The 17,268-nt window shown below is 51.8% G+C and overlaps 1 pseudogene; it reads right to left on the reverse strand.

Annotated features, from left to right (window-relative positions):
• Positions 1-15,764: 15,764 nt before the first annotated feature.
• Positions 15,765-16,208, reverse strand: LOC110307409 (annotated as a pseudogene).
• Positions 16,209-17,268: the final 1,060 nt, after the last annotated feature.

Here is a 17,268-nt window from a genome sequence, read left to right on the forward strand (position 1 = left end):
TAAAATCAGGAGCCACTAGGGTTCCAAAAGAGGGCTTGGGCATGACTTTCACTGTAAGTGGGGGTTTCTGGTGAGAGTCTTAGAAATTTGTCAGTTTTCTGCTAGGACAGGAGAGACTTTAGCAGTTAACTGTCGTGGAGTTCTTGCCTCTGCTGGTGAGATACCTTTGTGGAAGGCCCTCTCATGTTCCAATAACATTCCTGACCTTCTGTCTCACCTCACTCATTCTTCTTACTGTTTCTGGGCCAGCCTTTCCTCAGGCTGGATCTTAGGATTAGTGAACACACCTGCAGAGCCCATCACAAAAGGCTGGGGCTCAGTTGCATCCCCAGCAGCCAAGAAACTGTTGTCACCCAAACACTGAACAGAAGCGAGCATGCAGTTTGGTTCCTTCCTGCTCCTGAGTGGTACAGAGTAGCAATTAGACAGCTCCAGGTCTCTAGAGAAGTGATGTCCATGCCTGCCTCTCTGGTGTGCGTGGGGTTGTGAGCTGTGTCGTTTTGGAGGTCAGTCGGCAAATGTGGTCAGTCGGCTTATCTGGGCCCAGACACTCTCTTCCCAAAGCCAAATGAGTCAAGGCTTCAGACCTCTTCTAACCAGTTATGGGCTGGTGCCACAGCCCAGAAGTTCCAAGGGTTTAAGAGTGTAGGATAGGCCTTTATCTTTCTGTGCATGAGGAGGCCAGGGACTCCCAAGGACAGGAAGTTTCAGGCCCTGCCGGAGACTTGGATGATGCTGGGATGATAGCATGGCCTGAGGATGTGCCCTGTTGCCTGGAAGCTTCTGCAGGAGAGAGAGGCAGGACTTAGACTCCGCCTATTATGTCTCTCCAGAAGAGACCCACTGTGTGCTGGCAGCCAGGAAGGCAGCCCGTTGTCAATCTCAGACAGTGGAAAGCAGTGTATCCCCACCGATCTCTCTGACAAGGCCCATGGGGGACCCAGTCACTGCTCACTAATGGTTTTCTTGCCCTTGGAAGGACAAGGTTGTGGGGCAGATTGGGAGGTATCTGTGGGACACTCCTGGGAAGATGGGGATTCTTCCAGTAGATCTGCCTCTGTCACCATCTGGGCCTCAGTGGTTCCCCACAGGAAGGAGAGCAAACTGACCTAGGGTCTGGGGAAGACAGTTCCTCAGAGCTGGCAGCTCTGTGATATGAACCAAGGGGACAGTCCCTGGGGACAGTAGCCCCAGCTTCACCCCATTAGAGATGGGGTATGGCCAGGGTTTTTTGCCACTGGTGGTGGGTATCTGCTCACAAGGCACAGCCAGGGTGAGGGGTGGCTGCTTGTGTCCCAGTGTTTGGGATTTCCCCAACATGCTGAGCTCAGGGCTCCAGGGGTCAGTCTGTGTGCTGGTTAAGAAGATGCCAGGGAGAACAATGGCTTCCCGAGGCGGCCATATTCTCATCAGTCCATGTGCACACACACAGGTACACACAGGCACATATTCTGGTCTATCTGGGGCCAGATTCCTACAAGTTATATCTCCGTGTACTCTCAAGAGCAACATAATTGCTCTCGATTCCTGGGGATTCCACTAAGACACTGAGCTTAGTAAAGGGTTGGTTGGTGCCTGGCACACAGTGGGTGTTAGTGAACTGGGTCAGATGGGGCAGCACACATGATAAAGCACAGAGATGCACAGCCTCCTTGGCTGCACAGCATCCTTGGCTCTGTGACCTGGGTTGGATGTTTATCCACGGTTATGGTTAGTTTTTCTTTGCTTGTCCGTTTCAGTACAGGGTCTCTCTGGGTAGCCCTGATTGTTCTGGAACTTGATCTGTAGACCAGGCTGGCCTGCCTCTGCCTCCCAAGTGCTAGCATTAAAGGCTTGTGTCACCACGGCCTGGCCTGTGGTTCATTCTAAATGTCAACTTGCCATTTGGGAAGACAGTCTCAATTGAGCAATTTGTCTTTATCAGTTTGGTCTGTGGGCATGCCTATAGGGGATTGTCTTGATTATTAATTGATGCATGAAGAACCAGCCCATGGTGGGCAGTACCATTTTGTAGGAAAGGGGTCCTGAGCTATGTAGGTCAGGAGGAATCTCAATGGGCAGGCAGCAGGTAGCGTGGTGAATTTGTTTCTTGCTGCTCGTGACTGTGCTTGTGACTAGCTGCTTAGCTCCTGGCATGACTTCCCCTCAGTGAGAGCTATTAACCTGGAACTGTAAGCTGAATAAACCTTTCTTCTTCCCGAAGTTGCTTTAGGACAGGGTTTTATCACAGCAATAGAAATGAAAGTGGAACACCCTCTCTGGGCTCGCCTGCCAGTCTAGGGAATAGAAAAGGTACCCTGCTTACAGCAGGGAGTGCTGGGCATCAGGAAGCCTGTGTAGTCTTCTGTGTGGCTCTTCATTGCCACCACCTTGGAGTCAGTTAAGTGTCCTCTCCTGTTCAGGCCTGGCTGCTACCTGTCATCCCACTTCAAGTGAGATCCAGGGGCTTGGGCCTGCCCAAGATCGGAAGGAAGAGTGGAGAGACTCTGCAAGCCTGGGCGCTGCTCAGCAGGGCTCTTTGACTATAAAGCAAAGCCAGGCTGGTGCTCAAGGTCTTCATGGACAGCTGCCTGTGTGATACCTGTGTGAGCATTGGTGTGCACATGAGCACATGCCCGTGGATGTGGACAGTACCAGGCTTGCCTGGAAGTCCCCTGTTGGGTGAGGAAGCTGGGGTATGGTCAGTCCCTTGTGGCACTCTACTGGGGAATCATAATGACTCAAGGTCGGATGATGGTCAGAGATCCTGTCCCCGGTGCCTCTCGTTGTGCAAGGTGGAGACAGCAGAACTCTGGGTCAATTCATCCCCAACTCCATGGCTGCTCCTGAGACTTGTCAGCACTGAGAGGTCAACTCAGTGGCCTGGCTGCCTAAGCCTTTCTGTGTCCCTAGGGCAGCTCAGCCTCTTGCAGCTGGGCCAGGATCAGCTTGAGGCTCTTGGGGTGGGGGTGAGGAAATGGTAACCAAGCCTTGCTCCATGTGAGACATCTTCCTGAGGTCACCTCTGTGCTGTAAAGCAGGGGTCTGTCCCCTGCTGAGCGTTCACCCAGTCAGCATCACAGCCTTGGGTGCTAACATATGGGGTGTGAACGCCAGAGCTGCACAGGGCAGTTAGACTTGCAAATGAGCCCGGGGGCTGAGGAAGTGCTGCGGGAGTGTGGGATGTCCTCCCTGCTGACAGTGTGGGCAGTGTACCCTGGGACCGCTGGCCTCCTACTGCCTCACCTATCTCTGAGGATGAGCCCCCTACAGCCATCAAGAGAGGGTGAACCTCTGGGTGCCCTTCTTCTTCTTCTTCTTCTTCTTCTTCTTCTTCTTCTTCTTCTTCTTCTTCTTCTTCTTCTTCTTCTTCTTCTTCTTTTTGGTTTTTAACGAGACAAGGTTTCTCTGTATAGCCCTGGCTGTCCTGGAACTCACTTTGTAGACCAAGCTGGCCTCAAACTCAGAAATCCGCCTGTCTCTGCCTCCCAAGTGCTGGGATTAAAGGCGTGCGCCATTCCTTTCCCTTGTTACTTCTCCTAGCTCCTCAGTCTCCTGGGTGTCCATCTGGTGGCCTTCAGTTTGGCTCCCTCCTCCCTCTATACTATAAAGGCACTGTTGTGAAATACCTAAAGCCCTTTCCCTAAACCCCAGACTTATAATCCCATAAGCTTCTTGGTATCTGCTCTTCTGTCCCTCGGACTCTCCAGACATTTAGCCTACCTCTCGTCCATGTGCTTCACCCGAGAACTTGGGCTTATGCTAAGGCTCCCCACCTTCCTCTCCGGAGCTGACACAGTCAACCACGCTGCCTTAGTGAGGTCAGGACTCCCCAGGCTGTCCAGGCTAGAGCCAAACTGAAGGTCACCAAGTGGACACCCAGGAGCCTGAAGAGTTAGGAGAAGAATCAAGGGGAGAGAACAATGCTTAAGGATCCCCAGGGGTTCGCCTCCCTCCCTTGATGGCTGTTGAGATCTCAGGCTGTAGAGGCAAGTCCAGGAAGAACCTACCATACTCAGGGGAGAGGGAAACAGCGGGCTGAAGGTGGGATGGGGTAGCAGGATTTCTTCCCAGGAAACCCTCAGTCCAAAAGTCTTCTCTTTGTTTTCCATTCATAAAAATACAGTTGTTGGTATATCTTGAAATCACACGTGACCCACATCAGTTCTGGTCATCCCTGGCCTGTGTGCTCTGAAAACTTCCAGTCTCAGAACAGCTTGTGTGTGTATGTGTGTGTGTATGGTTGGTGTCACAGCCAGGCTGATGTAGGTGTGTTGTGGTTATGCACGGGTTTTATTTGCTTATGTATTATGTGTGTGTTCGATCATGTGTACATGTAAAGGTCAAAGTGTAAAGGTCAAAGGGCAACTTGAGGGAGTTTGTTCTCTGCTCCACCATGTGGGTCCCGGGAATGGATCTCGGGTCATCAGGATTGGTGGTAAGCACCTTTGCCTGCTAAGCCACGCAGCCAGCTCTACAAGAATATCCTTTTCTTTTAAGGAGACAACTATTTGCCTAGAAGCCAGCTATGCCAGGCTCTGCCAGGACGGCTCCTGACTCAGGACACATCCATCGGGGTGGGCAGTAGGGGATCAGGTCTGGTGAAGATGAGATGGAACACTGGCTCTGGACATCATGGAATACCAAAGGGCCCTCAGGTAGAGGCAAGGCCATGTTGTCCTGGAGTGAATGCCTGTCCTGCATTCTGTAGCTGTCCTGGATGGAGTTTGTCATGGGTCCTGGGTCACAGGGCCACAGCAGAAGCCCTGGAGTGGAGGGTGGGCTGGGCCTCTGTTCCATCCTGGCTGGAAAGTTATTTTTTCTGTAAACCGGGAGAGGTATCCTTGTTTCTTGGAGGATGATGTAGACAGCTGGGCACAATGGTCCTGCATACTTGCACAAGGTGGACTCAAAAGGACAGAATTTCCTGCATCTCCAAACGTAAGCTCTTAGTGTGGCTGAGTGGCTGATAGCACTGAGGGAGGAGTCAAAGAGTTTGATCCCAGAGATAGTATGGTGACAGTGTGTGCTGGAGAGAGGCTGGAGTAGAGCAGGGGAGTGCCGGTCATGTTTGAGAATGAAGGAGACTGTGGGCCCTATGATACCATAGTGGTTCTGGTTTAGCAGCCAAGGTGTGAGCCTGGGGCCTGCTCAGCCAGAGATGTTTTCAGCAGTTAGAGGCAGTGTCTTGTGCAGAGACTTTGTTTTATCTTGTCTCTCCACCCATACATTTATCTACCCACCACTCCATCCAAGTGCCCACCCATCTGTCTAATCACCCATTACCCACCCACCAAACTATTTGTCTACCATTCTATTACACATCTATCCATCCATCCATCTAACCACCCATTAGCCCACCCACCCATCCATCCACCAAACTATCCATCTATAATCCCTTTACTCATATTCCCACACATCCCACCCACATATCTATCTTTCTATCCATCCATCCCTCCCTCCATCCATCCATCCATCCATCCATCCATTGACCCACCCACCTACCCATCCGTCTAGCCGTTCATGTACAGTGGCAAGCAGGTATTGCAGAGGAGCCAATGAGGCACTGGCTTCTGCTGCTGCTGCCAAAATGCAATGGCTAAATGTTTAGAGGTTTCACGAGCCAGTTGCCAAACATTTGCCAGTAAATAATATAGAATAGCTCATGTCCTGATCCTGCCCCATAACAAAGTCACTGAAGTCAGGGTTGACATTGCATGGCTGGTAGCTTTTGTTGAATGAATCGAATCTGTGTAGGGGGAGGGAAGTTGAACAGATCACAGGCCACACTTAAGTGATTTCATCGGGGTAAGACACATGGCCTCATTTGTCAGATCATGTGAATGGTGGCTAACGGCTGGCTGTGTGGATGGAGGCCAGGTACAATTTGCAGTCTGTGTGGGTCTCATCCCTCATGACGTGCGTGTGCGTCCACAGTAGGGACATTTATATAAAGCTTTCTGTATCGTATGCCTTTTCCCAAAGAATCAGTTGTGGACTGTTCACTGGTACTCTTGGGAAAACTTTGGGAGTGGGTGGGACAAACCAGATGTCGGTACATTTGGGTGCTTATAGGCAGGGAAGGTGGTGGGGACAGGCGAGGGTAGACTGTAAAGAGGTGGAGCTTACCCAGGCGAGGGACCAAGGAAGGGAAAAGAGGGACTGGGCAGTCGGTGCAACTGGCTAGAGAGGGAGGCCAGAGGAGGTAGGGGCAGGGTTTGGTCTCAAGGGTACCTAAGGAGAGGGGTTCTGTTTTAGATTTTTTTCAGCCCTTTTGATACAGAGGTGAGCTCATTCCTGCAGGCTGTTCTCTCTCTGTCTTTGGCCCTTTCTGTTTGTTTCCATCCTTTGTGACAGGTGGCAGTGGCTTTTATTAGCGCCTGCCGCCTCTCACACGGTTACCTGACCCCTGCTGACAGGCACCCCGCTGAGAACCAGGCTTGGGTGGGACAGCAGTGTGAGGAACCTTGCTGTGCGCGTCAGTCTGCAGGACAGCTGCCGCAGCCCAGAACAGCCACTTCCCAGCTTCCTTCTGGGCTGCAGGCTGCAGAGAGAAGCAAAATGTCAGAGTCCTGAGCTTGGGCTGTCCATCAGGAGGACCGTAGCAGGGGAAGGGGTAGACATCGCTGCTGAGGTGTGTTGCTGAGGATAGGACCTAAGACCACGCTCACGCTGAAGCACGCGTTCTACAGCTAAGCACGCGTTCTACAGCTAAGCAGTACACCCGTGTTCATGTGATAAACATGCACTGCTGTCTTCCTTCCCCCTGAAAGGAGACCAAGGGTGCTCTCTGGCTTTCCGAGGGCCAGTGCTTAGTCTCGTGCACCATCCTTGCATCTACCCAGGCATCCTTCCTCCTTCCCAGTCTGTCAATCACGTGGCAACCTGTTTTCTGTTCTCTAATCTGTCCATCAGCCGTCCAGCTTTTCTGCTACTGGGTAAAGGTTTCCTCTTTGGCTTTTGTCTTCTTGAAGAAAAGAATTCGGCTGAGAGACACAGTCAGAGAAGTTTCTTTAGCAAAGAAGAATTGCCTAGTGCACACCAGGGAAAGACTGAGGCAGGCAGACCAAAGGCCCAGTGGCGCCAGTACAGTGGGCTCTGGGTGGGTGTTAAGAGCCTTTTTATGAGTATTTATGAGGTGGGTAGCAGATTACATGGGCATAAGATGACCCCTTTCTTCTTCCAGTTCATGGCCTATCAGATTTCCCTTTCAGAGTATTTCTTCTGAGACTCAGTGGCACAGTGTAAGCAATATCATAGTGAAGACAGGGTCTTGTGAGAATTCAGACATTGCCAGTCTTTCCCAGTGAACCCATCCTACACTGTGTTACCAGCCTCACCGGTTTGACGCTCAATTGCCCACACTGGCCTTGAACACAGGGCCCTCCGGCTAAGCCTCTTGAGCACATGGGCTTCCAGCTGTGCTTCACTAGGCCTGGACAAGAATGGCTCTCTTGGAGTTTACATTCACAAAGCTCAGTTTCCTGACGCTGACCACACTGGACAGGGAAGGACTTCCTGGAGGTCTCGGGATACCTCTGATGCCAGGATATAGGAGGCTGGCTCAGCAAGTCACTCTCGGGGACCCTGGACACTGTTGCTCCCCAGACCTTCAGGGCCAGAGCCAGCAGCCTTCTATGTAGGTGTACGTCCACGCCTGTCAGTGACTCCGGAGTGTCTCAGCAGAAGGCGCCAGACAAGGAGTCTTCACGAGAGCAGAGCATAAAATGCCGGCACCTTCAGCGGAACCTCTGGGCTCTGGTTCTTCAGGGACACACGGTGACAAGGGAGGTGACTGGATTTTTACAAGCAGGATTGATAGGCCCAGGGTCCCATTCAGGGGGTGGCTGTGTGTGTCTCACACCTAGAACCTGCTGCTCTACTGCCCTGTTGGGATAAGGGATGCCTGGGGGATTGGTGGTACATGGCCTGTGTTGTGTGAGCGCTGGGAGCCTGAGATGCACAAAGGGCGGGCTACATGACTCCTGGATAACAGGGACTTTGGAAAAGAGCCAAGTTTCACTTCATCTGTCTCCGTGATTTGTGAGGACCCTGTGCGAAGCCACGTCCTGAATCATGTTGGGCGTGTTGAACACGCATCGCCAACAGACTCCTTCCTAAATTACCTTTTACGATCGCCAACAAATCTGTGGGCAGTGGGCATCTGTACCCAAGCCCAGGCGTTATTTGTGGCAGCAGACAAAGCATTAATTATTGATGCGCCCAGCCACCTCCTCGCCACCTCCAGTTAAAATTCATGGTCCAGACACTCTGCAAATATTGATTCTGACCCAAGTTGATGTTTTCCCTTTAACATTATTATAATGAGGGATAAAAATCAAATTGCCTTCACTGACGCTCAATCATCCCTCTTTGCCGCTCCTCATCGATCTTCCTTTCCCCGGGTTTTACCATAAATTATTCTATTCAATTAAGTAAACTCACACATAATGGCATTTTGCAAACTGAATAATTTATTGGCTATTTGGCAAAAGCCAGGTTTGGGTAGTTTTATGTCAACTTGACACAAGCTAGAGTCATTTGGGAAGAGGAAGCCTCAAGTGAGATGTCCCAATCAGATTGGCCTGTGGACAAGCCTGTGGTACATATTCTTAAATAGCGATCGATGGCTGGGGAGGACCCAGCCTATTGTGGGTAGTGCCATCCCTGGGCTGGTGGTCCTGGGCGTTGTATGAAAGTAGGCTGAGCAAGGCAGCGGAGGAATTTTTTTTTCTGGGGCAGTCCCTAAGTACTTAGTCCCTAGTACTGGGACTAAGTAGGATTTTAGTTGTAAGAGGTGAGGCCGGAGCCAAAGCCAGCTGGTGGGCAGAGAGGTAAGATGGGGACACTCCATTCCTCTCTGACTGGAGATCCAGAACCTCTCCCGAGTGACCTCCTCCTCTTCCCCCATCCTGATGCCAATCAACCCTGCCCTTGCTCTCACTGGCCACACTCACACCGTCCTCCCTCCACAGCTCCAGAGTTCCCCACGGGAGGCAGAGCCAGAGTCTCTGAAGCTCCCCTAGCCACACGGGGCCTTTCATGCCTAGCACTACCAGCCTAGGGACAAAGGACTGTCTTCTCTAGCTCACCTTCATTAAGATTTCTGTTGCTGTGATAAAACATTGGCAACGTGGGAAAGGAAGGGTTAATTTCTCTTCACACTGTCAGGCCACAGTCCCATCACTGAGGAAACTCAGGGCAGGAACCTGGAGGTAGGAGATGATCCAGGGCCATGGAAGGTGCTGCTTTCTGGCCACTGCCATTGGCAGGCTGACTCCTAAAGTTGGCGCTGTCTCCGTCCGCACTGAGTCGTCCTTTGATGAGTGTCTGTGTCTCCGTCTTCTTCTCTCATGAGAATACAGACTAGGTGGTCTGACCTAGGGACTTTGCTATCTCAGTCACTTCTTTAATGGACCCATCTCTTAATACGCTTCCATGCTGAGGTCCTGGGGACAGGGTCTCAACGTGGGAAGTCTGGGAGGGATTGCCCTTAGACCAGAACACCCTTAATCACTATCTGTCCCCTGGCTGGCACTTAGTGCTGTGGTCCAGCTGGCCTCTACTCTACAGACTCTGAGAATCACCTCCCAGCCCACCACCACCAGTCCTGTGCATCCTGCTCTCTCAGAGCCTCTGCGGAAGCGTGTGCTGAACGCAGAATATCATTAGAACCACTGGACCATCTGGCTTCCTCAAGAGGCCAGTTGTCAGAACCCAGTCTAAGGCTACTTTCCCACAGGAATCGGGTGCAACCCTATTTTTTTAAAGTTTTTTTTTTTCCTTCTAAATGTCATGTGCATTGATTGATATTTGTCTGCGTGTATGTCTATGTGACGGTTTCAGATTCCCTGAAACTGGAGTTACAGACACTTTGCGAGTTACCATGTGAATGCTGGGAATTGAACTCGGGTCTTCTTGAAGAGCAGACTGTGGAGCCATCTCTCCAGCCCCAACAACCCCAGCTTCTATGTCTCAAGTTATATATATATCCAATGCCAGAGCGATGAGCCCCAGGATGCAAAGTGCAGGTGGACAGAAGGATGTGTGCTGCTTAGTTTATGCCAACTTGACACAAAATAGAGTCATCAGAGAGGAAGGAGCCTCAACTGGGAAAGCGCCTCCATGAGATCAGACTGTAAGCAAGCCTGTAGGATATTTTCTTAATTGGTGATCCCTGGGGGACTCCAGCACACTCAGGGTGGTGCCACTCCCGGGCTGGTGGCCCTGGGTTCTGTAAGAATACAGGCTGAGCAAGCTACGAGAAGCAAGCCAGTAAACAGCACCCGTCCATGCCCCTGCATCAGCTCCTGCCTCCAGGTTCTTGCTCTGCCTGAGTTCCTGTCCTGACGTCCTTTAGCGATGGGCTATGATATGCGAGTGTAAACCACGCAAACTCTTTCCTCGCCAGCTTGCTTTGGTTATGTGTTTCATCACAGCAATATTAACCCCAAGACAGATGGGATGCCGTGCTCAGAGGCTTTAACATTTGTGTGTGGGTGACAGAGGTCACAGAGGCACACAGAGCAGTAAGGGTCAACTGGCCTGGGCTCTTAAGGAACACATCCTCCTGGTCCCTCTGAAGAAAATATTCTGAAGGAACATTCCATGCACTCTGAAAGACTCCCAACTCTCAGGACTATGAGAGAGGGAGAGCCTGGTGCTCTCCTCTGGGCAAGTCCAGGCTCTTGTGACAATCCCCGGGATACCTGGCCACTCTGAAACTTCTCTTTGGTGACCCAGGGGCAGGCTAAACAGAGCTGTGGCTGTGACTGTGCGTAATTAGGGTTAATTTCTCTTGGAGCCACCAAGCTCCAGCTAAAAGCTGTTAGAGCTAATTGCTTCTGTAATGAGCCTATCTTGGCAAGGCTCCGCTGGCACTGGCTGGGGTGGGGCTGTGTGGCCTTTCCTGGGGACCTTCCCTGGACCTCTCTGAGACAGCCTAAGGTCCTGAGTGGAGGCATGAGGTACTGAGGACCCACCCATAGCTCATCTGCTGGCCTCCTGCATAAGTTCTCAGACAGAGTAGCACTGGGGTCTGAGACTCTGCCTAGGATTCAGCCCTTGGTCTTCTGCAGTGCAGGGCAGAGGATAACAACACTTGCAGGCAGGGCAGAGGATGACACTTGCAAGCCTGGAAGGAAGGCTGAGGCAGGACCCTGCAGGGTGGGGTGCCCTCACATGTCTGTCACTGCAGGGTGAAGCAGCCCTGAGCAGATGACTGAATGCACACTGCAGGGAAACATTGGGGAAACTGTGTCTGGGGCAGGGGTGGGGAGGGAGGGGGAACGGGATGACCAGAGGGTGGGGCCCATTCTCTAGCCTCTCCATTTTGCTCAGAAATTCATGGACACCAGGAATCCTGAACTTAAATTCAGATCAGGTCTGGAAATATGGAAGGCCACATGGGTGTGGCTGTTGGCTCTAGGCGTGGCCTTTCAGAGACAGCCAACAAAGCATGTGGACAGCAGTCTGAGCTCACTTCCTCCCTCCCATAGGACAGGGTGTTGGTTTGGTGTCAGGGGCCCTCTGCAGGCTTGGTGGCAGAGAGCCCTCTCCACTCTGGGCTTCTCAGCCCTCTGCGGTACTTAGGGGTGGGATGTCCCAGGGAGGGCGCACATTGTGTGCACATGTGTGCACAGCAATGCACGCTATAAGGCACGGAGGCTGAGATGGTTGTGAAATGTTAACTCTATGCGCACTGAGATGGTCCCGCCTCGAGGCTGCTGAGGAGCAAAACCAAGGACCACGTGCTGGGCAGGAAGCTGCTATCCCACTGCTGCCCCGGGGTCTCTGCAACTCTCAGCCCTGTGGACCAGGCAGCCCTAAGCAGCTCTGGCACCCTGCCTCGGTCTTGGAAATGCTCTCTGGAGCCAGGACTCCTCTGTTAATTCTGGTTTCAGCCTGGGGGGCGCTGTACCCTATCCCAACTAGGCCTGGGGCTAGATCAGGGGCAGGCTGCTCCCCCTGGGTACCAGGACACCAAGTGTAAGGAGCGATGTGAAAGAGTCCATTTTGGTGGTGCGATGGGGTACATGGACCTCCTTACTGACTGTCCTTACTCTTTTTTTGTTTTGGTTTGGTTTGGTTTGGTTTTTCAAGACAGGGTTTCACTGTGTAGCTCTGGCTGTCCTGGAACTCACTCTGTAGACCAGGCTGGCCTCGAATTCAGAAATCTGCCTGCCTCTGCCTCCCAAGTGCTGGGATTAAAGGTGTGCGCCACCACCGCCCGGCACTGTTCTTACTCTTAACCACATCTTCATGTGGAGCTCCACTGTTATGATCCTGCAAGCCTCACTGTTGGCTTAGAGGTGTCTGTGGCCTCATGAGTCAGGTTAGGTAACATGTGCCTACTGCCTCTTGCCTGTGGCCCATGAAATACACAGTGGCACCCTGATGTGCTGGAGACAAGCACTCCATGCAGGACCTTCAGCGGTCATCTGCTGACGTCAGCAGCCTGTGAACCTAGGGCATTCTGGGCTGTGAAGCGATACAACCCACTGAACTCGGGGCAGACTTTCTCTGGATTTCTTACTATATGTTGAGCAGCTTTGAGACAGGAGAAAAAAACCAAAAGCAAAAGGCTGTAAAAAACTAACGGTGAGAGACTGCCCTGAATACTTGATTCAGAAACAAAACTTTTTGCTTTCTAGTGCTGAGTAAAGGAACGCCCTGCTTAGCCAGCAGATCCCTACTTAGCCAACTGCATCCACCCTTTGTGTAACCCCGACTTTGGAACTGAGAACAGTGTGTGATCGGAGGGGCCAAGTCACTAACACATCAGCTCATTAGCAAAGGGAAGGCAGACTGTGGCTGCCTCTCCCCCTACTCCCAGCAACCCTCAGGTTGATGCAAGACTTTACTCCTGGTGAAACGTGGTTATAAAACCCCTTTCCAATCTCAAATGATCAAATCTCCCTGCCACTGAACCCTAGCACCTAAATGGAAAATTGGCACGTGGATTGCTGCTCAGGTGAGGACACCAGAGGCAGCCCGGGCAGTGTGTGCTAGAGACGTTGCTCCTTTGGTCTCATTTTCTCCACCACTTAGCAGATGGCCACTTGCTGTGAAGGTGCAGAACATGTTAGGCCCATACTGAATCTCTGAGAGAGCCAACTTGCCTACCCCCACATCTAGGCTCAGGCTACCCAGTAGCAGGGCCGGTTTGCCTAATGGTGGAGCTCTGGCTATGTACCACCTATCTCCTTGGTGTTTGCTGGAGAGACAGGCACTCAGAGGAACAGTGCATTGTAGGTGTAAGGCAGCCATCTGGGCTAGAGGCTTCCTGATGTCCAGAAGGACTGGAGCCACCCAGACCTGTACCCTCTGTCCCTGAGTAGCTGTCTGTGGCCTGGAGAATGGCCACAGCTGGGAGAGACTTGCCCTGGGGTACACAGCCTAGTAGAGTTCCCAGAGGGCAGTGGTCTGTTGGGCAAGGCTGCCTTTCTCCTAAGGTAGTCTGGCCTGCACTGTGACTTGTCTAGTTTGCTTTCTATCACTGTGATAAAACACCAAGACCAAAACCAAACTGGGTGGGGTGGGGGAGGGCTTGCTTGGCTTACACATGCCTAGCATGATTGATCATTGAGGGAAACTGAGGTGAGACCCCAAGCGAGGTGAATCCCTGGCACGGGAAATGAAGCAGAGACCATGCAGGAAGGCTCACTGCCCATGAATTACTTTTCTTATACCACTCAGGACCACCAGGACTGGCACCACCCACATCAACCATAAATCAAGAAAATGCTGCACAGACTTGCCCACAGGCCAATCAGAGGGAGACATTTCCTCAGTTAAGTTTCCTCTTTCCGGGTGACTCTAGCATGTGTGTCAAAATGACAAAACAGGCAAAGAAATGAACATCAAGGACAAAAATGAAGCTAACCATTGGACCTCCCGTAGACACAGTTCCATGGCCTTTCTGATCATGGGCCTTCTGTGGCTTCCCTATGTGACAAAGTCCCAGGATTTCCCAACATTCCCTCCCTCATAGACTTCATGTACATTCGCTGGGGACACTCTGACAAGGCTGGGGACCCTCTAATAAGGCCCACTATTTGTGCTTCCTTCTAAAGTCAAGAGTCAGGAGGGGCCCCTGACCCCCTCTCTCCTTAGACAATAATGTATTATTATTATTATGTGTACAGCACCCATTGTACACAGTGTTCACAAAGGCCAGAAGGTCACCCTTGAACTGTATTTACAGGTGGTTGTGAGCCACCTGATGCATGTGCAGGGAACTGAGCCCTAGTCTTCTGGAAGAGCAGCCATTCTCTGAGCTGCTGAGCTATCTCTCTTGATGCCTCTCTCTCGGGTTCACACATGGCTTCCTTCTCCCCATACCTTATTATGTTCCCTTCTGTGCCTTGGTTGCCACTCTCATTTTAACTTACTAATCTTTTTCTCTTTCTCTCCCTCTCCCTCTCCCTCTCCCTCTCCCTCTCCCTCTCCCTCTCCCTCTCCCTCTCCCTCTTCTTCTTCTTCTTCTTCTTCTTCTTCTTCTTCTTCTTCTTCTTCTTCTTCTTCTTCTTCTTCTTCTTCTTTGCAATACAGCTAATTGCCTTTATTTCAGTATGCATCTACATTTAGTGGTCCTGAACAGAGAGTGGGGAGCGTGGCAATATGACAGAAGGCCAGGCCCCAGATCTGCGGATGATCTGCAAACGTGGTGACACAGAGCTCCTCATGGTCCCTGCAGGAGGGTCTGAGGAGCAGCACTGAATCCTGAGTCTGCAGGGTTAAGGCCTCATGTTCCAGCTGTCAGGCTCCATATCAGACCCGATGGATGGCCAGGGTGACTCGAGAGCCCTGTTCAAACCTTTTCAATGTGTAAAAGCAAAGCAATTATGGGAAAAGGAACCAACTCAGAACCGTGTGCACCGAGGACTCTCCACATGGCCTTTCTCTAGGCATCTTTCCACCAAGGACCCTGAGCGCTGGCCGGTCTGAGTCACCCTGTGACTGCTCTCTTCACCTCTAGATCTGAGCGCAAAGCTCAAAGGCTGATGGTAGCAGCAGGGCCCAGGACCCCCCCACTCCCTTCCTAGTCTGGTGGCAGGTGAGTGTGGTCCGGAGCTAAGTGAGGGAAGAGCCAGGCTCTTCCAACCTCATCTGATGGCTTCTGACCATAGCAAGTGTTGGGTGGTGATGGGCAACAAGGGAGTTGAGGAGGGGAACGCAGCACCCCTTGATAAATGGGGGGATAGGAAGCCCTGAATTCTTCACCCACAGCCAATCTCAGAGGGAGGGGAGGGTTACAAGCTTTGGCCAAGGGTGGGAGTGGAGCAGTGGGAAACCACAGCTTGGATGGGGCATCACTTAAGACTTAAGAAAGCAGGGGTGCAGCCAAAGCGCCCCAAGCCCAGCAGTAGTCAGTCCCACAGCTGCTACCTGAAGTCTTCCCGTCTGTTTTACCACACAGCTGTGGTGGAGGGTGGGGCGGGCAAAGGCAGACCCAAGCCAAGGGCCAGCAGCAGGTGACTGGGTGACGTGTCTGTTCACAGTTGCGTTAGCTGTGCCCACGGCTCCCACAGGAAACCGATTACAGCACCTTCTTGATCCCAGAAGTTCAACCAGGCAGACAGCGGTTACAATCGACAGTTGATGTTACACAGCACAACTTAGGTATTTCAAATGGACGAGAAGTTAGTATCAGAACAGCGTCTCAGGATAAAGTCTGAGTGGGGCTTCCCCTCCGGTACTTTGAGGTCTACAGATGTATCAAGAAAATTCACTACTGTGGAAAGTGAAGACTTGGGTTGGATGGGGAGGGGAGACCTTGGTGACTAATTGCTGTCACAATGTCCTTCTGGTGGCTGTGGCAGCTTCATGTTCTCTTTTGACATTATCAGGTACCGCGGTTCCTGCAGGCTGACTTTGATGCTGTGGGAGTTCTGCCACTTTGCCAGCACTGCCATGGCTCTTGGAGCCGTCTCTCCATTTGAAATGTTCATGCCGTTCATACTGACTCTTGTTACAAATCTCACAGACGGGGGTGCTTCTGGGTGCTTAGGTCCACATTTTATTTTAAGGCTGTATATTTGGTTTCTATATAGTGCTCATGGAGGCCCAATTATCATGCCTGTCCATGTTGTAAGTGTCATGTCCTTGTTGTCCTCTACACCCCAGCTCACTGTGCCATTGCCTACTCCTTTCTGGCCTCCTTCCAGCTCTTCCAACAGTCGGAAATTTCAAGGGACTTTTACTCCCGAGCCTGTGGTGGCTGCCATCTTGCGTCAATGTCACTCCAAGGCTGCTAATAATCTTTAAAGGCACTATCTCCAAATACAGGTGCCAGGTGGAGATCCGTGGCCAATGCTTGGGTCTGGCTGTGTGTGGTAACCTCAGCCCTTGCTTCCGCACTCACGAGACGGTCCTTTCCTTCCCAGCTTTATCCTGACCTGCAGAGACCTTGGGTCTCTCTCTCCTAGGGTGCCATTGCAGATCTTCAGACTGTTAGGACCTCTCCTCCATGTTGTTCCCGCAGTTGTCTGTTCCTTGCTAGGTCATAAAGCACACTCCTGAGACAGTAACCGTGTCCCTCCCAAAGATCTGGGCCTGTGACTGGGTAGCCTCAGACCCCAAGACTTCAGACCTCAGACCAGAAGCAGACAAATAAATACCCAAGACCTTGGCCCTGCCCAAGCCTTTGAGCTGCTGAAGTTTCTCCTGGCGGAGTTCTGAGGCAGCCGGTGGGAGGATGGAGGGTGCCCACCTACCTGAGAAATCCTGATTTTGAAGAAATGGATTCCTATGTGGCCCCGTCCCTTGTTGGTGTCCACTACCACTTTTTTTTCCTCCAAGGTCTCTGCCCCCTGCCCTGGGCCACCCTGCCAGGTTTGTCATTGCTATGGTAGGTTCTCTCCACTCCCCTTTACATGCCTCACCTGGCACCAACTGTTAGCCTGGAAAGAGTCACAAAGCACAGTTGTCACACAGGACAGGAAGAGGGTGAAAGACACAGAGGAGAAGGATATGGCTTTCTCAAGTGACAAAGGACACATGCAGGAACATGAGAATGGGGTCAAGCCCCTGGTGGACATCGAGCGGGAAACTTTTCAGCAGGTAGAGGTGGGCACAGAGCTTGAGAGATCCCGACTCACCCTCGGTGTTCAGATGAGTACACAGAAGCCCGAGAAGAGAGACTAGGCTGCCTGGAAGCAGGCCTGGGCATAGGCTGGGTCTCACACCATGAAGGGTCTCCAGGCACATCTTAGCCCTGCTTCCTGTGCCTCAAGGTCTGTGGCCATGGGAACTGTCTCAATTAGGGTTTTTATTGCTGTGAAGAGA

This window comes from Mus caroli, chromosome 12 (assembly GCF_900094665.2).
Source record: "Mus caroli chromosome 12, CAROLI_EIJ_v1.1, whole genome shotgun sequence".
Lineage (NCBI taxonomy): Eukaryota > Metazoa > Chordata > Mammalia > Rodentia > Muridae > Mus > Mus caroli.